Raw genomic sequence first — 25,541 nt, 5'->3', positions numbered from 1 at the left:
GATAGCAGGCATAATGGAGAACTGAAATGAAAGAGGTGAGGGGACAGGAAGAGAGGATAGGGGGAGAAGTAATATGTACAAACTATTTACACAATAAGAAATGTGTCCATGTTGTGCGTGGGATTAGTTCATTTTAGAGGAATTAAATCACACACGTACAAACTATTTACACAATAAGAAATGTGTCCATGTTGTGCGTGGGATTAGTTCATTTTAGAGGAATTAAATCACACACGCGCACAGCACTGTGATTGTTACAACTGGAGTGGGGCGTCCACTTATTAATCGTTCAAGGTAGAACTCGCGGAGCGTTCGGTCATTGCGTGTAACTACCTGACGGAGAACAGACGGGACGTCAAGCCCGTGTGTTCGAAGAATGCACAGAGGCTCACCAAAGTTCGCTCACGAGTGCGCGCACTGCCCTGCGGCCACAATAGCGTCTTGATGAAGTCTGGTAGTATGCCTTGCGCCCTATAGGCCGCGAGCATATCGCGACGAGCATCGGCGAACGTGGCACAGTGAAGGAGCAGGTGTTCTAGTGTTTCCAACTGCACCGCATCCGTCACACACATCACTCGTCGCGATTCTGTGACACACCCGTCGTTCCCCGGGCCACACGCAGCGAGGGAGGGTCAGCAAATTTTTCGACGTGAGGGTGAAGACGAGGGAGGGCCAGCAAATTTTTCGAAGTGAGCGTGAGGGCGAGGCAGGGCCGGATAACGTTTCAAAATGAGGGTGAGGGAGGGCCATGGATTCAAAAGTGAGGGTGAGGGAGGAAAAGTAAAAATGAGGGCATTTGTCCACCTCTGCTGCCAAGCAGCTGAAGGCTCACACCTACAGGCAATAAACCACCTACTGGAGACCGAGCGATCGGTTGTTTCCTGGCCGCACGGGGGACTGCATAGGCGGCGGAAAGTTGTGATGTTACATGGCTACACAAGACTTGGCGTTTCTAACGCTGAGTGCGTTCCGCGCACTGGATAGGCAGTGCGCCCATCCTGCCACCCTGGAAAGTGGCAGTTAAATTAATGATTGATCGCGAGAGGCTGGTCACCAATGAATGCTCCTGCCTATTGCTGCAGCGCCGCGTGACTTCCACAATGTTGTCAGCGCTAATGCATGCAGCCCGCATCTCTCTCTCACCACCGCCTCGTACCTCAAAGCGCGATGGAGGCGTCCACTGTACCAGGGAGCCAGTTATGCACCTTCCTTTCCTCAAAATCAACGGAGTCTATAGAGCGTTGTCAACGCCAGCGGCAATGAACACAATGAAACCTGACGATCTATAGAAAATGAAAATTGGTTTTGAGGAAAAGGAAATGGCGCCGTATCTGTCTCACATATCAGCGGACACCTGAAGCGCGCCGTAAGGGAAGGGATAAAGGAGGGAGCGAACGAAGAAAGGAAGAAAAGAGGTGCCGTAGTGGAGGGCTCGAGAAAAATTAATGTGGATTAGCTCAGCTAATCTAGGATATGCAAGGCGAAAGATGTCGGCGTTCATTGTGTTCATTGGGTTGGCGTCGGCAATGTTCTAGGCGGCGATGGCTTTATGGAAAGGAAGAGCGCATAACTGGCTCCCTGGAAATGGGGACGCATCGTTCGTGCTTTGATACATGTGGCGGTGGTGAGAGAGAGATGTGGCCTGAATGCATTAGCGCTGACAGCGTTGTGGCTGACATGCGGCACTGCAGCAACAGCTAGGCCGCAGCGTTCATTTGGTGATCAATCTCTCGCTATCAACCATTAACTGTATGCCATCTCTCAGGGTGTCAGAAAGGGCGCGCTGTCTATCCAGTGTGCCGAACGCAATCAAAGCAGGCTTTTGCAGTTGGACACCAACGCCACGAACCTGAAAGCGAGATTGAGGTCTCCACTGACCCGCCGAGCCGGTTTGTACGTCTTTCCTTTCGTGAAAATGAACGGCCTTTGCAAAGTTGTCAACACCATGAACACAATGAACGTCGTCGGCCACTTGTTTTGTTTGGTTTTTTAGGGGAAAAAATGGCACAGAAACCGTCTCACATATCTCAGTGGACACCCGAACCGCGCCGTAAAGGAAGGGATTAAGGAGGGAGGGAAAGAATAATAATAATATTATTAATAATAATAATAATAATAATAATAATTGGTATTGGGGGAAGGAAATGACGCAGTATCTGTCTCATAGATCGCTGGACACCTGAACCACGCCGTAAGGGAAGGGCTAAAGGAGGCAGTCAAAGAAGAAAGGAAGAGAGAGGTGCCGTAGTGGAGGGCTCCGGAATAATTTCGACCACCTGGGAATCTTTAACGTGCACTGACATCGCACAGCAGACGGGCGCCTTAGCGTTTTGCCTCCATAAAAACGCAGCCGCCGCGGTCGGGTTGGAACCCAGAATAAAGAAGAAAGAGAAAACTGAAAATTGAAAGTTGGATCTTGAGAAGAGGCGCTGCGCAGCGGTGGAATACCTGTGGCTCGGCTCGGTGCAGCTAGTGGCGCATGCGCAGTAGTGAATAGGGAGCGAGAGAGAGAGAGAGAAATATCCGTGGCGATGCGCGCATTGTGACGTCATGTGCCTCCTAGGAGCACCGCCACGGCGAAGTCGCATGTTCGCACCCAGCAAAACTTTAGCTTTAGTAATTTCTACCACCTGGGGATCTTTAAGATGCATTGACGTCGCACAGCACACGGGCGCGTTAGCGTTTCATCTCCTTCGTAAAATTCGAAAAATGAATTGAAAGTAGGTTTTTGGGAAAGGAAATGGCGCAGTATCTGTCTCATATATCGTTGGACACCTGGACCACGCCGTAAAGGAAGGGGTAAAGGAGGTAGTGAAAGAAGAAAGAGGTGGCGTAGTCGAGGGCTCCGGAATAATTTCGACCACCTGCGGATCTTAAACGTGCACTGACATCGCACAGCACAAGGGCACCTTATACCCTCTTTACACGGGCAGCCTTAACCATGGTTAAGCTTAACTGTGGTTATAGGGCTTAACTATGGTTAGCGCAAACCGTAGTTGGCCGCGCTTACACGCGGTTTAGGCATGTCGGTTAGTGTGACGGAAACCACCATGTGATCACCTCCATTGCGAATTTGTGACTGCACCTATACCTGTGTATTATTAAATACGGTTACTTTAAAAAGGATAAATGAAAGAAAAAAAAGGTTGTTTATCGCACTACCCCCTGCGGGGCAGAGCTTTGGTTACGCATGTGGCGGAAATTAACGAAAAGCAAAAAGAAGTCTACAAACGATGGTTTTAGCTGACTTTTTAGCCGGCATAATAGCCACTGGTAGCCACTACTTTGCTGGGAGCCGTCGTGGGAGCATTGTGCCTCTTTTGATTGCAAGCGCACCTCGTGTACGTGATCAGTACAGTCACGTTCGGCGTCTAATTACCTGCTTACGTTCTGTGTGCAATATCGTGTATTGTGAGTGTGTCGACATTCAGCATTCAGGCTGCGATGGCTTCACGCGGGCCTGTGGCGGACGGTGGGGACGACGCCGACGTTGAGTTTTGGGCTGTGTTTGCGGCGCATCAGGCAGCACTTCAACGTCTCCGCATGCAGCAGCTTGCTCTGAGCGTCGAAATCGACATGCTGGAAGCGAAAAGTAGGCGTCATCGCAGGCGATCGAAACGCCTTTTGTTGGCGGCGGTTCTTCAATGCACGCGGCAGCGAGCGTTATGGATGTATCCACGCCCAAACTCGTGGTACGAGACGACGCTGCCCCATCTTCCGGACAGCGGCTTCCGCGATAATTTCAGAATGAACCGCCCCACATTTCACTATATTGTGGGCGTTTGCGAGAACATGCGTCGGCAAGACACCAGCATGCGAAAGGCAATCGCTCTGGAAAAACGCGTGGCGATTGGCCTTTACCGCCTCGCAACGTCAGCTGAAGTGCGGACTGTAGCAAATCTTTTTGGCGTGAGCCCTGCCTCTGTGAACATGATATTTCGCGAGTTCTGCGCCGTAATTGTGAACAACTTGGAAGCTCAACTCGTGTGTTTCCCGAAGTTGCATGAATTGCAGGAGCACATGCGCCAGTTCGCTGCAGTTTGTGGCTTTCCTCAAGGTGTTGGTGCCCTGGATGGCTGCCACATCAAGGTGTGCCCTCCAAAGGAAGAGGGGGCAGATTATTTTAACTATAAAGGGTGGTACAGCATCATCCTCCTCGCTGTGGTTGACCACAGGTACAAGTTTTTGTACACCAACAGTGGGAGTCCTGGCAGAAATAATGACTCTGCAGTGTTTCAAATCTCACGACTTCCGCGTATTTTAGACAGTGACCTGTTTCAATTAGAAACAAGGACAATTCAAGGGGTGCAAGTTGGCCCAGTGCTTCTTGCTGACCAAGCGTTCGCCCTGCAGAGGAATGTAATGAAGCCCTACCCCTTTCCTGGAACTGCTGGGTCGCCCGCACAGACCTTCAACTACCATCTGTGAAGTGCCAGACGTGTCGTGGAAAATGCGTTTGGACGTGTTAAGGCACGCTTCAGAATGCTGTTGAAGGGCCTCGAGTGCAGTATTCACAATGTGAACATTGTGGTCCGAGCTGCTTGTGTGCTACACAATGTCTGCGAGCAATTCAGTGATGAGTGTGATGCAGGATGGCTGAGTGCGGTGCAAAGTGCAAACGAAAGGCGTCCCCAACCAGTATGCACGAGTAGCCGAATAGAGCCGTCAGGAGTAGCAATAAGGAATGCCCTGGCGAACCACCTTGCAGGCAACTGAAACATTTCGCATAAATCTGGCAAATCTGGCATAAGGTGGCAGAATCTTTAGCTTTTCATGAGAGCTACAAAAACAGACGCTTAGTTTTTTGCTGATCGGCAGAGATTTGGTTGTTTCATTAATAGTTTATAAAAGAAAAGAAGAGCGTCCACTTCTGAACAGGCCATAGCAAAGTTAAGAGAAAAGTGACTACAGAGATGAATGGTAATGTATGCATATTCAAATAACCTAAAATGAGTGATATCAGAAGACATTGTTGTAAGACTGGACACGGGCTTTAGAATCTTCAGACGCTGGCGCTCAACGAAGAAGACGACGAGAAGCGCCGAACACTGCGAAGCTCGAGCGCCGAACACCTTCACTGGATTGGTCTTTTTCTCTCCGTCTTCCTGACTTCACTCCAATTTTTCTGGCTGAATTATTAGCAGTAATCTTAGCCTTACGAAAATTAGAATCTACCGTTTCCCAGGTCGTGGTTATGACAGACTCTCTGTCCATTTGCTCTTCCTTATCCTCGCCCACTGACTCTCGGCCATTACGCCTCTTTAAGTTCCTGATTCCGCTGCATCTAAATTCGGTAAGGTTGCTTTGGGTACCAGGTCACATGGGCTTTCACTTAAATGAGGTTGCAGATTCCTTAGCAAGAGCCTCTCTCAGCGGCCCAATTGTTGCTGTCCTACCATCGTGTGCATATACAGCTGCGGTGAGGTTTCGCAGCTACACAATATTTCAGGAATTTGCTGCCTCGGCTCTTACATCGTCTCCCGAATATCAGCATCTTCTGCATCCTTGGAGTAGCAAAGACTGGCGCTCACGCAGACTAGAGGTCTCTTTCACGCGCTTGCGTTGCCGGGTTCCCCTTCTAAATTTCTACCTTCACAGATCTGGCCTGGCAGCTTCCCCACTGTGCCCTTTTTGTGCCGAACCTGAGACAATAGATCACTTCCTGCTGTTCTGCCGCCGCTTTTCTCATTTGAGGAAGCGTCTTTTGCGAATTCCATTTCATCAACTGGGCTTGCCTGTGTCTTCCGCGGTTGTTCTTTCCATTGGCGCTTCTTTGCTTGGACGAAGCGACAGGAGTGTGCGCTCTGCTGTGCAAAATTTTCTTCAAGAAACGCAGCGACTCCCATTCTAATTTCTTTTTCCTGATCTCTGTCAGTAAGACATTGCAACATTACAGGCATTGTGTACTATTATGCACATTAAGCAATTGTCCCGTCTTCGATCTCCAAGTTAACTGGACCCCTTTCCTTCCCTCTTCCAATCTATCAGACTACATACTATTTCCACTGCTTTTCCCGTCAAAAATTTTCTGTATCCAGTAATTAACCGCCTGTGGCTTGGCCACTCCCCCGTAGTGGGTATGTGCCAGCAACGTCTGAGGCCTTCCTTCCTTCCTTCCTTCCACTCCGAAGCTCGTGGGTTCTCTGGACTGAACGCGGTCTCTGATCTGTGCCTAGATGGTTCCGCTGGTTGTTCGTGACGCTGTGCTTATCACTGTGCTGTGCTCTTATTACTGTGGTGTGCTGTGGTGTGCTGTGTTTGCTGTATTAGTAGTGTGCTGTGTTCTTATTACAAGTGGTGGAGGTGCCAACGATCCCTCGCCCTGGAGCTTCGCACCCGCGCATTGCCTACCACCTGCGGTCGCGGCCCTCACCTGCTGCCCGTCTACAGGCCACCTACCCGGCAGTTAGAACCCCAGCGACCTGCAACCCCACCTTACCGTCCGGTTGCCCGCCCCCGATCACAGCCGCAGCCACTCAACCCCTGGTGCACACAGGACAACCGCACTATTTGCTACGCCTGTGGCTTCGCTGGTCACGTGGCTCGTTTGTGTCGCAGTCGTGACCACCGTCCCTACGATTATAGGCGTGAGCCGACGTACGACCTTCCGCCGTCGTCCTCGCCTGCATCACACTTGCCGCCTCCGAATTCCTCTCCTAATTACCATCCCCGCTCCCACCGCTCGCCGTCTCCTGGCCGTCGTTCCCGTTCTCCAATGCTCCGCCGCCAACCCGCCGTCCACGCGGAAAACTAACCACCGCAGTTCCGGAGGCAAGAACTGCGTCATCAGCGGCTCACTCAAGACCTGTTTCTGCACCTGCCAATATTATTACCGTTTTCGTTGAAGGAGTCGCCGTCGAAGCACTTGTTGACACTGGCGCAGCTGTTTCGGTTCTCAGTCACACCCTCTGTCGCAGACTCAAAAAAGTGACGACGCCCCTTCCTCCCGTTTCTTTCCGCACAGCCAGCGCTCAGGACATTCGACCGTTAGCCGCCTGCACCGCCCGCCGGCTCATCGGGAACGTTCCCTACACAATCGAGTTCATCGTCCTCGCCCGCTTCTCTCACGACGTTATCCTTGGTTGGGACTTCCTCTCCTCACATCACCCTGTTACTGACTGCGCCCGTGCTCAGCATGACTTGTCGCCTACAGTGACGCCCCCTTGGACGTAACCGGTGCTGCTGCCGCTACTGTGGTCGTCTCAGAGGACACAGACGTTCCACCTTTCTCTTCAGTGCTGGTGCCTCTTTCTTGTGCTGTGCTCTCGGATGCAACTGTGACTTATACCCCCTCTTTACGATGCGCTGACCAGAAGTCTGTTTTGCTGCCTCATGCTGTGCTGACAATTGTTCGTGGCTCCAGCGCTATTTATGTGGCCAACCCGTTCTCCTGCCCTACCACTTTACTCCGTGGCCAATCGCTTGGTAACGTTGCCGTTCTCGATCCCGCCTCTGCATACCCCCTCGTCGTTAGCACGGCCGGCCTTCACGTCAGCGCCATTACGCCTGTTCCCACCACGAATCAGTCGTCTGTCGATATTTTTCACCATTCCGTCGACGCCGCCCGGACGTCTACTCAACGAGACCAGCTTGTAGCCGTTCTGCAGCGTTTTCAAGCTTTGTTTGACTACCGGCAACCTTCCTTGGGCCACACCACCACCGTTACCCACTGTATTGACACTGGAACAAATGCCCCTTTGCGCCAACGTCCGTACCGCGTGTCAGCCTCTGAGCGCAGGCTGAGCGCAGCATCATTGACGCCCAGGTGACCGACATGCTCCAGCGTCACGTGATACAACCGTCTCACAGCCCGTGGGCATCGCCACTGGTTCTGGTCGAGAAAAAAGACGGTTCCATCCGTTCCTGCGTGGACTACCGTCGTCTGAATAAGATTTCACGCAAGGACGTTTACCCTCTCCCCCGTATCGACAATACCCTTGACTGCCTGCAGGGCCCTGAGTTCTTTTCTTCATTGGACTTGCGCTCCGGTTACTGGCAGGTGCCGATGGCGGAGGCCGATCGCCCAAAAACTGCATTCGTCACACCCGAGGGGCTCTATGAATTTAATGTCATGCCCTTCGGCCTCTGCAATGCACCCGCCACATTCGAGCGCATGATGGACAACATACTCCGAGGGCTCAAATGGCACACATGCCTTTGTTATCTAGACGACGTTGTAATCTTTTCCTCGGACTTTCCGTCTCGCCTCCAGCGCCTCGAGGCTGTTCTTCGCTGCCTGGCTGACGCTGGCCTCCAACTTAATTTGAAAAAGTGCCGCTTCGGAGCTCGGCAGCTCACCATTCTCTGTCATGTTGTGTCGAAAGATGGCGTTCTCCCGGACCCGGCGAAGTTGAGAGCTGTGGCTGAATTTCCGAAGCCCAATTCTGTAAAAGACCTCCGCAGCTTCGTCGGCCTCTGCTCCTACTTCCGCCGCTTTGTCCGCAATTTTGCCACTATCGTCGACCCCCTGAACAAGCTCCTTTCCAGCCACGACCTTTCGGCCTGGTCGCCAGCCTGTGACGAAGCGTTTACGACACTCCGTCGCCTCCTCACCAATCCACCAATTTTACGTCACTTCGACCCTCGTTCTCCGACGGAACTCCACACCGATGCCAGCAGCGTTGGCCTCGGTGCAGTACTCGCTCAACACAAGCAAGGCTTTGACGAATACGTTGTCGCTTACGCTAACTGGACACTCACAAAAGCTGTAGCCAACTATTCTGTCACCGAGAAGGAGTGTTTAGCCATCCTTTAGGCGATTGTCAAATTTCGCCCCTATCTGTACGGGCGCCCTTTTGACGTTGTCACCGATCACCACGCCCTCTGCTGGCTCTCCTCTTTGAAAGATCCCTCTGGTCGACTGGCGCGATGGGTTCTGCGACTCCAAGAGCACGACATTCGCGTTATCTATTGTTCCGGCCGCAAACGTGCCGATGCTGATGCCCTCTCACGTTCCCCTGTACCATCTGAGGAAGCGCCTTGTATATCCGCCCTGCCTTCTTTGAAGTTTGAGTTCGCTGATATGGCTTCCGAGCAATGCAAAGACCTGTGGATCATTTGCCTTTTTGATCTCCTATCTGGCCAATCGTCTCGACCTCCTTCCCGTGCTCTCCGTCGTGAGTACCACCATTTCGCCATCCGAGACGAGCTCCTTTACCGCCGCAACTCTCCCGGATGGTCGCAAGGGGCTTCTCGTCATTCCGACACATCTGCGCTCCTTCATTTGCTCTTCCTGCTACGATGATCCCCAGTGTGCCCATGCCGGATTCTTGAAGACCTTCATCCATCTACGACAGCGGTACTACTGGCGTGGGATGGCCCGTTATGTCCGCCAGTACGTTCAGTCCTGCACTGCATGCCAGCGACGAAAACATCCACGTCGCAAACCCACCGCTCCTATGCAGCCGCTGCCTTGCCCAGTACAGCCCTTCGAGCGTGTTGGCATCGACCTCTATGGCCTTCTTCCCAGCACATCAACCGGGAACCGCTGGATCATCGTTGCCATCGACCACCTTACAAGTTACGCTGAAACATCGCATTTACCATCCGCTACAGGCCACGACATCCCTATCGGAAAAATACACTCTACTGGGCATGTTGGTACCCGGCACCCGACATGACGGTGGATTATGGTGATGGGCAATGCTGGGTGCCCACCATATGCTGGGTGGTGGGTATCATGGTGGGTGCCCAGCATAGTGCTGGGTACAGCTGGGTGCCGGGTAATGCACTGTTGACTGCCCAGCATAGTGGGGGGTGCTCATGTGTGTTACGGGTAACATGTCGGGCACTGTTGGGTGGCCAGCATAGTACCAGGTACTGGTAGGTGCAAGGCATTATGGTGCTCATTGCTGAGTGCCTGGCATAGTACAATGTAGAATGCTGTGCATTGCTCAGGTACAGCTATTATGGCAGGCATAAACAGAATATTGAGTGATGGCCATAACCGAGCAAGCTGGGTAGCAGCACGACTGGCATACGCATGGTACTACTGCTGTATACTGTGGCTCGGCATGCTCGACGCCAGAAATTTGATGAAACAGCATGTGGAATGGGACTCAATAAAATATTACAGATACCGGATATAATTTTAATGAGAGACGCTCTCTAAACTCTATATGATGCATTAAACTAAGATTAAGGAGCACATTCACTGCATGATAAACCATAAACTGATGCACTGCAACCTGCAGAGCATAAATTATGGTGATGTAAAAGGAAAAATATGGCTGTCTCCTTGGCCTGTTTGCAAACAGAGAAAAACAACCTGCTACCATCAAAGGTTTATTTGTCTGCAGAGCTTGTACGGCACAGCCGCTGGCTTAGATAGATCTGCTCAACAATACTTGTGCACTCACGCACAGCAACGCTCCTGGGACAGCATGGTGTGGAAAGGTCATCAATGTCTTGCCCAAGTCTGTAAAAAGGAATGAGGATGATCACCTACAGGAATGGCAGCCGTACAGAAGTATTCTTGCCACGTTACGATTCCTTCGGGCTGCAATTCAGTAAACTACCACAAGAACTCATTCCCTCATATAGCCTCCGCAGTTAAGATGGGCAAGTACTATTTAAGGATGCACTGAGGACTCCATCTAATTTTTGTTTCATGCAAAAACTGAGTCACGGACTGTGTGGCACTTTCTGTCTATGTTAATCGCATTTATTGCAGCCAACCGAATTTAAAAATGGGACATTTTTTCCCACTACTCAGTTTCCATTTGTGACGTCAAGACCAAAAAAGACTCCGTGATGACTGTTTTGAAGTGAATGGCGGTGCACCGTACCTTCAAGCATATGCTCACAATAACTGCCATGAGAGCACCAGTTTGCTTGTGAAAACGACCACTGGTAGTGGTACCTGCATTTTATTAGACACTGGCTTCAAAACCTCTTTTCAGTGAAAGTAGGTTCCTTCAAATTAGAACGCAGGAATTTATCAATACAGACCATCATCATCAGCCTGACTATGCCCACTGCTAGGCAAAGGCCTCCCCCATGTCTCTCCAATTAACCCAGTCCTTTGCCAGCTGCACCCACTGTATGCCTGCAAACTTCTTAATTTCATCCCTCCACCTAACTTTCGGCCGCCCCCTGCTACACTTGCCTTCTCTTCGAATCCGCTCCGTTGCCCTACCAACATTTATTGATTTGTTTATGTTACCCCTAAATGCCCTCTACTGGAGCAGCTGGGATACCTTTTAATATTACATTAAACAGAGGAAAGATTAATAAACAAAATTAGCATAGCCAAACGCAAGCAGGCCGCTACTCATAGCTATTTGTACCTAGCACAAAAATATGGATACTCTTTTCATCCAACCATTCGTACTTCATCAAAATACAAAAATATGATTTCAAGACAGTTTTCAAATGGAACACTTGTCGTAAAAAAAAAATTCCCTGCAAAGAGGTAGATATTCAAACAATAAACCTGAAAGCAAACTGAAAATACATGGTTACCTTTAAAATCCTTCAGACCCGAGAAAAGAATCCTTTGGCTGCAGCGCATACTTAAGTCTGACTAAGCGTAACTCTAGTACTGTACACAGAATATAAAAAATCTGGTCAGGAAATCATTTATTTCTGCTTTAATTACTATGTAAGTATTCTACCTACGCACTATAAAAGCATTCAACCATTAGCTCCTTAGCTTGAGCAAAGGTATACAACAGTTAAGACGGCGAAATGGACTAGTTGGTAAGAATTCATACTCAAGTAAAACAGCGCAAAAGACACTAACACCGAGAGAACGTAAACCCAGTCCTGACTCGCAGTTTAATACACAACAGAAACTTATTTACAACCTCAAGATATGCAGTGCGGGAAGGTGCGCAATCCAAAAAGGCCGCAACAGCACACATGTTCGCCGTCACTGCTGCGCTAAAAATGCAGATTCCTTATATTAGTGAATGAAGAGACTGCTGATGAAATCACCTCCATTTCCCCTGATATGAAAGCCTTCTGACACTTCCCATATTAACTGATCCCAGTGAAGGAATATGAAAGAATAAAAATCTGATCCCAGTGAAGGAATAAGAAATAAAAATCTTAAACCTTATGCAACAATTTTTCTTTCATCCTTTCAACTACGCCGTTCACACGAGGCACAGTGCGCTGAAAGATGTGAACCTGTCAGCGTAACTACGTGAAAAATTCTCTTCCTGCTGCCCGCTGACACCACGGTGTCCGACTGATATAATATTGACCACAAAACATTAGCACCTATGGCACCAACAATGGCAGGTAGCCTGTCTTGTGCCTGACACCAAACTCAAGCGGTATGCAATCTTCCTTGGTGCGAGAAACCGCACATACTTTTACCTCTAACTCACATTGCCAAGGCAATGAGATAGCTTATTAAGGTAGTACGACAGCAACCATGTTCCCTACCAGCCTATCCTGAGCTGGTGTCTTCACTTGGCCTTGTGTCAAACCTGCACACACATATACAACCAGATCTTGTGAATAGCTGGTTATTGCTAATTTTTTAGACTGAATGGCAATAGCATATGATGGTGGCAAAATCTACTGAGCATTTACCTGAAGTACGAGACATCACTCTTCATCAACTTCGAATATGTCAACAAGAAACTCAAGATAGGTGCTTTTGTCCTTGGATAGTAAGCCTAGCAAACATGCCATGCTTTCCCCTCCATAAGAGCATCAAGGAACTGCAGTCTCTTCGTCTGGCACTTTAACACTGAAGTCCAATCCATGCTTTCCTTTTTGAAGGCCTTACAAACATGAAGTAGTTGTAACTAAACACTTCTAAGGCAAAGCCTTGCAAACTGCGCTAAATGTTTTGGTCCACACACACAAAGAAAATATTACTCAGAATAGAAGCCATACCTGAGCCTGTCCAAACTTCTTTCTTCCACACATAAAGGCTCTTCTGTTCCCTCACAAACATAAAATCAAGGTGAAATTGCAAAACCTTGGAGACTGCACCAACAAAAATACCACAGTTGTGGGCAGAAGAGCTTTTGCACGAAGAAAAAGAAAAATGAGCTTGCATGCATTCAAGAGTGGTTCCTACCGTGAGAGATATTTCCCTTGCTTGTGTAGACCAAAACATTGAGCACAGTTTTAAAGGCTTCGCCTTGCAGGTGTTTAGGTATTACATCGTGTTTGGAAGTTCTGCCAGCCAGCCTAGAGCCATAGTTGCAATGCTGCGGGTTATCAATGTGCAAGGCTGGGGATTAGATTTCAGTGCTGAAGCACCACATGAAGGGATTCAGTCGTTCTTTGATGTATGGCCTTTGTCAAAAATTACAGCCTAAGGAGTTTGCTTCCAAGCTGCATAACGAGGCCCTTGTAGCAACCTGGGAAGCCCTAGATTTCAAGGGTGTGAGGATGAGAGCTCTTCTTACCTTCATGAGGTTTAGAAACCTGGTGATAGGTAATGAGACACACACCATGGCCGAGAAGCAGACTTATTGGGCTCAAAATTTTTGAGAAAGGATGCATGTATGCAGGTGAGACCAAAACACATTTGCTGGGCGTATCACCCAAGGTCAAACAAAAAGCAAACTTGTTTTGAGCTTCACGGCAGCGTATTCAAAGGAGGTAAAGAGGGGTATTGTAGTCTTATGTTTCAAGTCAGTGCCCATGAGGCCTTGCCACTGTCAGACTGCCTCTAGCTTTGGCCTTCAGCATTTTTGGTCTGTATGATGAAGCCGGCAAGCTCACACCTGTTACCGCGTTGTGCCACGTGTGGACAGCAGAGGGAAAAGGATGAAATTAAAAAAAACAGCGTAAGCCTTTGTTCCATAGTGCTAAGATTTTTAATCTGTCATCTGGACCAGTAACGTGGGAAGTGTGGACAATGTTTCATATAAGCAGAGGTGGAGATGGCTGCATCAGCTTTGCCTCTGTGTACTTGTATGATAAAGGAATCTGCATGTCTGACCTGGTAATGTCAGTGAACACATGTCCAGTTGTGGCCTTTTGGTTTGCGTGCGGGTTTTTTCCACAGCCTGTTTTTGGCACAATGATTTCTACAAAAAAGCACAATTCTGAAACGTTGTAGGGAGCAGAAAATATCAACTTGACATCATATTTTGCCACCATGTATTCTAGAATCTTGCCAATACTCTCCTACGGGGCAGAAACATGGAGGGTAACGAAAAGTGTTCAGCTTAAGTTTAGGACAATGCAGTGAGCTATGGAAAGAAAAACGATAGGTGTAACATTTAAGAGACCTGAAGCAGGCAGAACGGTGAGGGAACAAATGCGGGTTATTGACATGCTACCGAAATCAAGAGGAAGAAATGGGCTTGGGTAGGGCATGTAATGTGAAATCAAGATAACTGCTATTCCTTCATGTTAACAGAGTGGATTCCAAGGGAAGGCAAGCATAGCAGGGGGTTCCAGAAAGTTAGGTGGGCAGATGAAGTTTTCTGGGATGCGGTGGCAACAGCTGTCAAAGGAAATATATGGGAGAGGCCTTTACCCTGCAGTGGGCATAGTCAGGCTGATGGCAATGATTCAAGTTATGAGAATTTGCGTAATTATGGTTGTAGTAAACACTTTGATCCAGTTCTCTGTTCAGTTTTTCTCACACTGTTGGTCACACTGTAAAACTGCTTTTACACTGTTTCTACCACTGCTTGCAAAAGAGGCAAAGGGAAGAATCCTGTTTACTGTCTCGACTTGTATTTTACTCAGCTCTGCCGTTAGAGGGTATGAGCTTACGACACGGTCATTTAACCAGATAAGACTGCGAAAAATAAATCGCCATGACTTCTTTCAATATTCTAGAAATATGAGCTCAACATATGGTCCTGTTTAAAGGAGCACTAAAGAGGATTCTGAGCTCACCTTTTTATGATGGGAACTCGATCTACACGCTGCAAGCTTTCTTAGAAACTTTGAATAGTCCTGTGGAGCTGATTTTCATATTACATCAGATGAAACGTCCCGTTTCCCACCTTTTTTGTTTCTTTATAATTGACCAAGAGTAGGAGTCAACCAATTTGAGGAGTGCCTCACAGTCAGTCACATGGTGGCTTGCCACTTGCCATCGGCGGTGTGATATGTAGTAATACGGGGAATGATTTGTGAAAACAGTTCACGGAGATTTTTATTTCTGTGGGCCTAATTGGCAGCTATGCTGTCTGCAACTAAAACTATTCATAGAAACCTGAAAGCAAAGCAAAAGCAAGAGCTGCCACGTGACTGGCTGAAGGCACTCCCCGCGCTAGTTGACTCCTCCTACTCTCAGAGGTCAGTTAAAAAAAATGGTGGGAGCTAGGACATCTAATCCAATTTAACAGAGAAATTGGCTGCACAAGACAAAAATTTGAAGTTTCCAAGAATGCTCGGAGCATGTAGATAGAGTTTTCACAGCAAAAATACCAGCTCAGAATCCTCTTTACTACACCTTTAAAGAACTGCGTTCTATATAAACATTTCACACTTTCCTTGCGGCACTTCCAAAGCACAGTGAACGTGAATAAATACTGAGACTTCAGGAACAATCAAGGAAAGTTGGCATCATTTAACAAACCATTAAACCAGTAAAAGATCATTTACATATCTCACCATTGTTAAAATCTGGACATCACATAAGGCAATTGCTAGCTGTTTTGTGAATGTTGCTATAGTCGGATACATATCAAGAGAGAAGCAGCAGATACCATTCAAAGGAGGTGCTCCGGCCGATGACGTCGAACGATTTTCCTTATGCCATGGTTAATTTGCTTTCGTCTGGCTCCCCCTACGACGCCACCCTAGCAGGTCAAAGGGGATTAACCACATTTTGAGAATAAGTCCTCGCCATTGGCTGGGTGCAATCATTTGAGGGGCATTTGCTGCTTTGTTCTGAATTTCACCCAACTATATAATAATTTCACGAAAGTTGTTACACCCGACCAAAAATCAAAACGTCAATCTTGCACAACCACAGGCTTTGAAATCTCAACATTTTTTCACATTCACTATGCACCACTTTGGAAATTCCACAAGACGAGTGTCTCAGGGGTTTAGATTCAAACTAGTCACTTGAGTGCGACGTGCTACACTGATACGCCTAGAATAGTGACAGAAAGAGCGCATATTTATTTTCCGTATCCTTAACCTGTTGCACGGGCAAAGAACCTTCCTCCTGTAATTCTGCTGTCATCAGCAACTAACAACTTCAGACAGAGCCGAGTAACATACAAGTCGAGAGCCTTCAAAAAGCAGGCTTCCCTTACCGCCTTTGCAGGCAGTGGCAAAAACAGAGCTGAAGCAGTGGTAGAAAGTAACAATAAATAAATAATAAACTCGAAACAGGTACAAAACTGCGATTTTTCAATTTTTGATGTAATTTTATGTTCTCACAGTAATCATTACAACTACTTTCTAAGTTGCCTGCCAGACAAAGAAGCCAAAAAAATGTTTCAGCGATTAGAAACCGTAAGCACTAAGAAAAAAAATTTCTTAATTTAAGTAAAGTAGCTTTTTGTGCCATATTAAGGTGTGAATTCATTGTGAGGCGATAATAGTAAAAATATGAAAGGTAGTAAGCTGCACATTACCATTGAATGCAATTTATTCTGGAGAGTGATTGAAGTAATTTTTGTATTAGGCGAGAAAACAGTGTTGAAAGCTGAGCACCGATGCCAAACCTCAATGTTGCTCTGTGCCTGCTCTTTACTGCAGTGCTCACTAGAGCCGGTTGCAAACCATATATAAACAGTGCTGCAAGGTGCTCCAAATGGATGTTCCCGTGTTTGTGGGTTGAAAGGCCTGGTGGCATGTTCATCCATGTTTGAACACTTGAAACAATTGGGTCACTGATTACGATGTAATTCTAGCATGCACAGTTGAAGTACCACTGGCTGTTTCACACGTAGAGAGAAACTGGCAGTGCGACACCGCCACACTTTGAGAACCGCTGCTGCCAAGGGCCAGCTAGAACGGGCGCATATTTATTGTGCATGTACCTTTGCCATCAATTCTCCCCAGCTGTCAGCAGCTGTGCTTTGCGAAGCACGGTAGCCATCCACTCCCAGTTTTCCCTTAAGTGGGAAAGAGCCTGCACATGAAGACGATGTGATGAAACACTACTGTTCTTTCCAAGGTGCTCTTTTAAACCACTTAGTGAGTTCAATTTGTTTTTCTTGAATGACTTCAAGGAAGCAGAAGACAGCCCCATCATTTCATAGTGCTTCTTGAATCTGTGCAATGAGGAGCGTGGCTGCAGCGGTCTTTGGTCCACATCTCCAGTTACCACGAGGGTTGACTTGATGCTTCTCCTTAGTGGCCATTTAATTTTTATTTTTTGTAACCGTGCCCTTGAGTAGACCTCTGTACTCCAGAAGATGGAAGCATTCAAGCCCAGCACACCACCTGCAGCACTGCTTAAACCTACACTTGCAGCTGGCTCCAGCATGCACTGTACTGAGGAGCAGGCAGGGAGCAATACCACGGTAGGGCATTGATGCTGAACTTGCAGAATGATGCTTTTTAGAACAAAAATTAGTCGAATTAAACTTGTGATAATAAATGCGACTGAATGGTATTGTGCAGCTTACTACCTTTCTTATGCTTACCAGGACCACATCACTACGCAACTGACAGCTGAATATGCCACAGAAAGCAACTTTTCTCCAATTTAGGATTTTTTCTGGCATGGCTTAGGTTTTCTCATCGCTGAAACATTTTATAGGCTGCTTTGCCATTCATACAACTTTTGTGAGACCATAAAATTTGGTAAATAATTTCAAAAATGGATAGCTTTCCACCTTTTACAGTTTAAAAATAATGAAACATGAAACAAATTAATTTCAAATTTTTGTAAGTGAAAGCATAATGTCTAGTCTAAAAAAATTGATAGTCATGCGTTCTTTATTAAGCCAAATGAAAATAAATAGTGCATGCATGTGGTACTTCAGATATCTTTAGAACATTCACCTTTCCACTGTGCAGAAAACATATAAGATCATGCACCTGCATAGTGCTTCACATGTTTATGATGTGCATGATTGCATGTCTGCGCGAGCACATACTAAAAATAAAAAAAACACTTCGCTATTTCATAATGCCCGCTGCCAGCCCAGAGTAGCTGATTCGATGGTTGAATTGAGAAAGAAGCTGCTTCACCAGCCGCACAGCAAGCATACACACCATGAATGTAGTTCTGAGCTTTGCGGTTCTGATCTTGCTGTGTACAATGGCTGTACACAGCCAGAGTGCACAGAATGTCCAGCGAAAGCTTCAGCGCTGATGTTTGCAGCTAACCTTACTTTCAGTTATCGCTTTTGCGCTGTTTTAACTACGAGACCCTTCGCACTGTCGGCTATGCTCACCATGCTGCCTTCTTCGCATTTCGACGCTAATGGCCCCATATGACGATATAGCATTCCTCCAGAAAGCTCACGAGTACGCCACTCGCTATCACGGCTCAAATCTACAATGGACGTTACCACGTGTTTCTCGCTTTTCTTACACGTATATCTATAAGTGTTGTTTTCTGGTTAAAATGACGTAAGTGCTTTCATGTGATCCTACCTTACCAGCCTAGCCTGACTTAGTATTTCCCTTTAGTGCCCCTTAAAGATGGGGCCACAGCACAATTTTTTTTTGCAAAAACAAGCTGGCTTCTAGTAATAGAATAAACTATATGCATTTTTTAAAGGAAATCGAAGATGGTCGAACAAAATCTGGGTCAGATGGCTTGGAATGACCCAATTTCAAGTTTATAAGCTAAAATACACCATCACAAAGTTATTCAGTCTTGTCACATGTCAGCTGCACAAAAAACATGCACTGACGTCTCATCAACTGGTGTCTGCTGAAATTGCTATTTTTGTGTTGTGTGCCCAGATATCTCATCCAATCCACTAGATACATCATGATACTTATGTGAGCACACTTATCAGTTGTGTTATAGGCAGCACCTTTCCCACAGAATGATGTATGAAGTTTTCAGCATACTTTTCTGTGAATACATCACAATGAAGGGATAAGGAAAGGCAGCTGCTCTACAACACAAGAATGCATAAATAATAATGCACCACAGGTCTTTTCTCCTCCAACTGCACCAATAACCCAAAGTGTCATTAAAAACTTAAGGTGCTCTTTGAATGACACGAGAAAGTTTTACTGGCTGAAATGAAACAGTTATGGTATTAGTGTGGCCACACCTGGATGTGCAGGTAAAGCAGTCAGACCCCATGACACAGTACAGCTGTGCAACAAGCAGGCAGTGATATTCTTGCTCTCTGCAGTAAAAAAATGAGATAAGAACATCATCATAAGAATCAGAAGCATTCAAAGCAAATAAAAAAATATAGACACTATACCACATGCAAAATGGTTTTGGGGCGGTTGGTTCAGCATTTTCAAAAACAGCGCTCGAAGAGACAGACAGAAGGATGAGAAGCACTACACACATTGCACTGAATTAACAGAATTTTATTCATTAAGCATTACAATATACACAGTGCAGAAAAAAGAGCCAACAATCAGTCCCGTCACATGCTCCATCATTATCTTCATCTTTCCCCTTCCAGAAATACCCTTTGTTTCACTAGAAGCGATAGCAATGCACTGCTCATGCATGTGTCTTTATAATCAAAGATTATATGCAATACAGTGATAGTTGACTGAAACCGAGATGAAAAAGCACAGGAAATTATTGAGCGTAAAACAATGATTATAAAGACACATGCATAAGTAGCACCTCCCTATCACTACTAGCAGAAGAGGCATTTTTGGAAGAGGGAAGATGAGGGTAACGATGGAATGTGACAGGATTGTTGACTGTTTTATCTGCATTGAACATCTAGAAATGCTTCATGAATAAAATTTAGTTGCCAGTTCAACATAGCGTGTGCGTCATCATCATTCTGTCCACATCTTCCAGCATTGCTCAGAATAATATATACCAAAGCTGAAGTACATCCAGCACACGAGGTTTTCCTCTTGGGTTGGCCCATACAGAAACTGCAGCTTTTTTTTGCTTTTCATCACAACATTCAACACACTGACCGCTCTCGCTACGCCAGGCAGCCTGCAGACTGTCTTTAACCTTTTATAAGGTACAAGCTGCACGCATGTCTCCCCATGGCCGGTCTAGAGGAGAACGTGTTCTCTATTTCTTACGGCCTGTGCAAAGGGGTCTGTTTCTGCCTCTTGCCACATCGCGGTGGGGTCGTCACTGCCCCACCGCTGCATCCGCCATTCACGCGGGAGGAGAAGGTTCCTGATAAGGTTCCTGAGTTTTTCCTGATACTTGCTAACACATTAGTCATTAGTATTCCTTCGAGGTATCGATACAGGTCTCTCGTTTAAGGAAGTTGTGAGGTATATGGGGGTAAAATAATTCAGGACACGTGAAAAGTGATATCAGCATAATGAAGTATTATATACATTGCCCCGCAATATTTATTTGACAGTCAAATGTTAGTGTATGTGAGTCTGACTATGCTCTACAAGTATCGTCTCAAGCCAGCAGCCAATAATGGCGGTACAGGATTTACCACTCGCACATTGCGGACACTTTTGCCCCCGATGGTACATTTTCACGAGGTGAGCTTCAAAACTCACTATCTGAGTTTTCCGTTTCTTCCCCTTAGCATTAAGCATCATTTAATCATGGACCATGAGACGTGCAAGAAAATCATCAGAGTACTTCCTTCTGGATGAGGAATGAGTGATTCCTGCTTTTAAATATTTTCACCGAGCACATTTTGTGATGAATCTGTGTGCATGTGGGCTGCACTGAAGACTTGCAGGCTCAGCATTGTTTTTTTTTTAAATTTCGGTGTTGCACTCACCATGAACCAGTGGTCGACAGCACGAACCAGGTGTATGCCACCCACCACCGCAGATACAGGCAGGGAGCAAGCAGTCGGGTCTTTCACGTCTCTAGCAACAGCAGACGAAGTAACTTCTGGAGAAAAACTCCCATTGCTTCTGCGGTGATTTTAAAGGCCGCAGGAAAGAGTGAAGTGGTCCCCTTGACACCAGCTTGGCCTGATATGCATACAAATGGTAAAAGTGCATTCAGAATGGTTCTGAAAATCCAATGACATCATTTTCAAGCCGTTTTGACCACACGTTTTGTAGAAGAATGGTGAACACATTTGCACCAATGACTTCGTTTTTTTTAAAAAGACCTCAAATGCGATGCCTATGTTTTATCTACCTATAAGAACACTTGCAATATATTTGAAGATTACTTTGAGGCAGTTTACTGATGGAAAAGGTTGAAACGGTCAACAATTTTTTCAAATTTATTTTCCCACCAGTGCGGGCCACATCAAACTGAACAACTGTAACCCTTATTGATGTACTTCATGTCTACCCCTCATGTAATAATACCCTGTAATGGGGCCTTTGAGTATGAATATATAAATAAACAAGTAAATACCCATGCTTGTAAATACACACAGAACACCAGGGGGACCATTACCAAAAGAGAAAAACATTCTGAGTGGTTTGTTTTATTGTTAGGTAGTAATGAGCACGTAAAATATGTTATGTAATGTATCATATTCGTTTGCCAGCACTTGAAGCAAAAGGAACGCGAATCCCCGAATCCTACAAAGGGTTCAACATTTTTCACATACTGTAATGGCTGAAATGCAATTCGTTTAAATCAGCATGATTATCCAATGTGTACTGAAATCCAAAAGCTTATTTAAATGCTGCACTGAAACAAGCCATAAAATAACACTTTGCCGGAATTCACGCGCTCCTTTTCATTCCATACAACTCACAAAGTTTACTTTACTTTTACGAGGAGGCAAGACCCGTGCTGTAGGCTCCAAAGTGGATGCAGACGAGCCGCATGCGACGGGCCACGATCCATTTGCGAACACTCGTTATTAGAGAGCATAGTGATATAAGAAATGAAAGAATATGTCACAACATTGATTCCCCTCAGTTATGAATAGAGAAAAAGAGAAAACTAGGATATTTAACGCAATCAGCTCCCCTAAAATTGCAGTCTGTCAACACAAGTACTTCTGTTATCATGACAACTGCCAAAACCTGTTAAAGCACCAAGTAAACCCCAGAAAAATAAATGCAGCACACACAAAATGCGAGCATGAGTGAAAGGATTCAGCAGGCATTAATTACGCATTGTAACACGCAACAGACGTGACGCCCTTTATATTCCAATCATGATGAAAATTTACAGGAGGAAAAAGACGCAGGAACACAAAAAGCTTGACAAATGAGTGTTCAATTTTTAACAGTGATTAGCAAATGGTAGACAGACTTGCGCTGAAGCTTCTCCACATACTAAAAGCCTGTAAAGAGAAGCCCATTCCTGTATATTATGGCATTCCTTTTGTGAAAAGAACCACACAGGAGAACTGAATGGACATGCTCCGAATTATAATGCATCTTTTCAGCTAATGATAAGGATTGCAAGCGAATAACTCTCCGAGTTGCACAATCGCAGCATTTGAAAGCTGGCCTGCAAGTACTCTCGTTGCCGCTTACTTTTGAACTAACTGAGAAATTTTACATTGTGCAAAATAGGCGCACTAAAGTTTCCGTTCAACGGATTCGCAACAGGCATGCAGCATATATTATAATCGGCGACAGCTTTCTGTGGCTGCGAAGCAGAAAATACGAGCGCGAAACGCCGGCTCTCACAAGCGCGCTGCACGCACGCGCTCACGAACCAACGACGCAAGCTTGTGAGCCGGCGGTGAGAGCTCGTAGCTTCCGCTGCATAGTCACTCCTTCAGAGGCAACTTCACAGAAAGCTGCATCCGAGTCTATAGAGAATATTCTTACCTTGAAAACTCCGTTCGTGACGAAGTCAACGGCACCGAACCATTGGCGCAGACATCGGCACAAGACCTGCTACACAATGAGCACATTCTAACACATAAGAAGCACATTAACAACGTCCATGCACTGCGATTTCAAAACTGAGACTGCACCGACTTCTTTGCGACGACCTAGAACAAAGGGGACACTGACGGGAAGAAGCTTCGTCGGCTGCCACTGACCCTGTTTGCCACGTACGGCGCGTTTACAGCGGTACGCGAACCTACACTCTTCTGTGGTTACATACGTGCACGAGCCACACTACAATGCAGGATGGTACTGCACAAAACACTGAAAACCCGTCCTCATTACACCCGCGCAAATAGCGGCGCACGCCATAATAGACGGGAAAATAACGTCGACGGTTTAGGTGACGAAGGCCTCTGGCTGGCCTGGCCCCCTGCCGGGCAAAAACGCGATGCTGAGTTTCAGTTTCGGTGTTTTGCGAAACGACTGGCATTTCTTCACGACGGGCACAGGGAAATTTTACACGCAAACTTTTGCAGGTATTCTACCGCTTTGGAGGGCGCAAAATTGCCAGCAGCAACTAATATCGCGAGGAAAAGCTAACGATGCAACGATATTTTTATACTTGGATGGCGGTTCAGAATTAATGCTTGAGGAAACAGTGTCTTGATAGATAAGCAACGCGCATTCACGCGGTACGAATTCTGTCTACTATTTCGTTTGCCCTGCGGCTGTCACCGTCTTCTCTCTCTCTTTTTTCTGGGGGGGAGGGGTTTGCGATGCATCTATTGGGATGTTTAGTGCATTACACAGTTTCTTAGCTGCAGCCCCTACGTTATAAAGACGAGCCGTCGTTCGAAATTATGTTTTCGTAAGCCGCAAGTAGAGAGAGTGTAGAAGTCAGCGTCGAAGTGGTAGTATAAATACAGCAATTCCTCGAATGCAGTCAACTCGCGCGTGCCATGCAGATATCCAGCTCGAGCGCAGCAGGTTCAGATTTGATGGCGTTGCCAATTACACGATCGCTAGCTGCCCTGGCTCGGTGTGTGCCGGCTTACCTGCCAGTCGGAATTTAACACGACACACCACCGCTATGGGTGCCCGCATGCCCAGTATCGTTTGTTCTGTGCCCACCTAACCTCCCAACATTTCCTGCTCCCAGCATCAAATGCGTTCACATGGCCACCATCGTGTCCGACATGCCCAGTTAGCTTCCCAACAAATGTCCGGCATTGCCAGCACGTTCCAGTATGGAAGTCTTTCTTCCCGGCATGCCCGGTACTTTCGCGACCATGTCCATTATGAATGCCAGCATAAATCATGCTGGTTTTTCCGACAGGGATTGCATCCTTCATTCTCCATCGCATCTTCTTCGCCATGGTGCGCCCAAAGAGCTACTCACTGATAGAGGTCCGGCCTTCCTCTCAGAAGTTGTAGAAGCTCTCCTTCAGGAATGCAACTTTGTTCACCGCACCAGCTCCGCCTACCATCCCCAGACAAATGGCATGGTTGAGCGTTTTAATCGCACCTTCGGCGTCATGCTGGCCATGTATGTTGCTTCCGACCATTGTAACTGGGACCGCGTTCTCCCTTTTGTCGCATACGCTTATAACTCCGCTGCTCAAGCCACCACCGGATTCTCTCCGTACTTTCTCCTGTACGGCCGTGAGCTTTCTTTCACAATGGACACCATTCTACCTTACCGCCCTGATGCTTCCGAATTTACAACTCTTTCTCAAGCCGCAACTTATGCCGAAGAATGCCGACAGCTTGCCCGGTCCTTCACTTCTCGCGCCCAGCAGCAGCAGAAAAGCACCTGTGATCCCCCTGCACTTCCTCCCGCTCACCTTCCTGACTCTTTGGTCTGTCTCTGTGTACCATCCTCAGGTCCCGGCCTTTCGTCCAAACTTGTTAGCAAGTACCAGGGACCCTACCGTATTCTTCAGCAGACATCCCCCGTCAATTACCTCATCGAACCCCTTACGCCATCCTCTGATCATCGCCGCCGAGGCCGCGAAATTGTCCACACGACACGCCTCAAACCTTACTACAACCCCGCCGTCGTCACATCGCCCTAGGCCGCCAGGATGGCGCCCTTTCGCCCAGGGGGAATTGTAAGACTGGACACAGCCTTTAAAATCTTTAGACGCTGGCGCTCAACGAAGAAGACGATGAGAACCGCCGAGCACTGTGAAGCTCAAGCGCCGAACGCTCGGTCGCTCGTGCGTGCTCTGGACTGAACGCGGTCTCTGATCTGTGCCTGGACGGTTCCGCTGGTTGTTCGTGACGCTGTGCTTATTACTGTGTTGTGCTCTTATTACTGTGGTGTGCTGTGTGTGCTGTATTAGTAGTGTGCTGTGATCTTATTACATTGTTTACATATATATTACACAAAACTGGCAACAAAACTGAACTCCGATGTCGACCAGATTGTAAAACACTTGAGCTAAAGTAGTAACCTGTTTGAATGACCTGAGCATAGCTACAAAGGTAGTTGCAAAAAAATAATAAATACAATTTTTCACAAATCTTTCATATCCTGTTTTGCACTGCGCTTTCTATTCTTAAATACTCTGAAAGCAACAGTGATGTTACTGGTTACCTGCACCCACTCCTTATTGACATACTACTCTTGTAGTGCATATGCATGCTTACTGTTTTGAAGTTATGCCTGTAAAATATCGGTATTGTGGCTGCAGGGCAGTGCGCACACCCGTGAGCCAACCTTGGTGAGCCTCTGTGCACTTCTCGAACAGAGGGGCTTGACGTCCCGTCTGTTTTGCATCAAGTAG

General features: G+C 46.9%; 1 long non-coding RNA gene and 1 pseudogene across 2 annotated transcripts; both read right to left on the bottom strand.

Annotated features, from left to right (window-relative positions):
- LOC144120886 (nose resistant to fluoxetine protein 6-like) overlaps window positions 1-9,748 on the bottom strand; it is a 28,619-nt pseudogene extending 18,871 nt beyond the window's left edge.
- A 534-nt stretch (window positions 9,749-10,282) lies between these two features.
- Window positions 10,283-23,128, bottom strand: LOC144099335 (uncharacterized). Of its 2 annotated transcripts, none has more exons than XR_013307386.1 (4): window positions 22,747-23,128; window positions 20,769-20,967; window positions 19,134-19,211; window positions 10,283-10,417 (listed from the first exon to the last, which is right to left on the bottom strand). It is a non-coding gene; the product is annotated as an uncharacterized LOC144099335 (long non-coding RNA). The 2 variants fall into 2 exon arrangements; XR_013307387.1 differs by lacking the exon at window positions 10,283-10,417 and adding an exon at window positions 10,447-10,861.
- Window positions 23,129-25,541: the final 2,413 nt, after the last annotated feature.

Source organism: Amblyomma americanum, chromosome 1 (assembly GCF_052857255.1).
Source record: "Amblyomma americanum isolate KBUSLIRL-KWMA chromosome 1, ASM5285725v1, whole genome shotgun sequence".
NCBI classification, from domain to species: Eukaryota; Metazoa; Arthropoda; class Arachnida; order Ixodida; family Ixodidae; genus Amblyomma; species Amblyomma americanum.
This window is presented reverse-complemented; position numbering and strand designations above follow the sequence as displayed.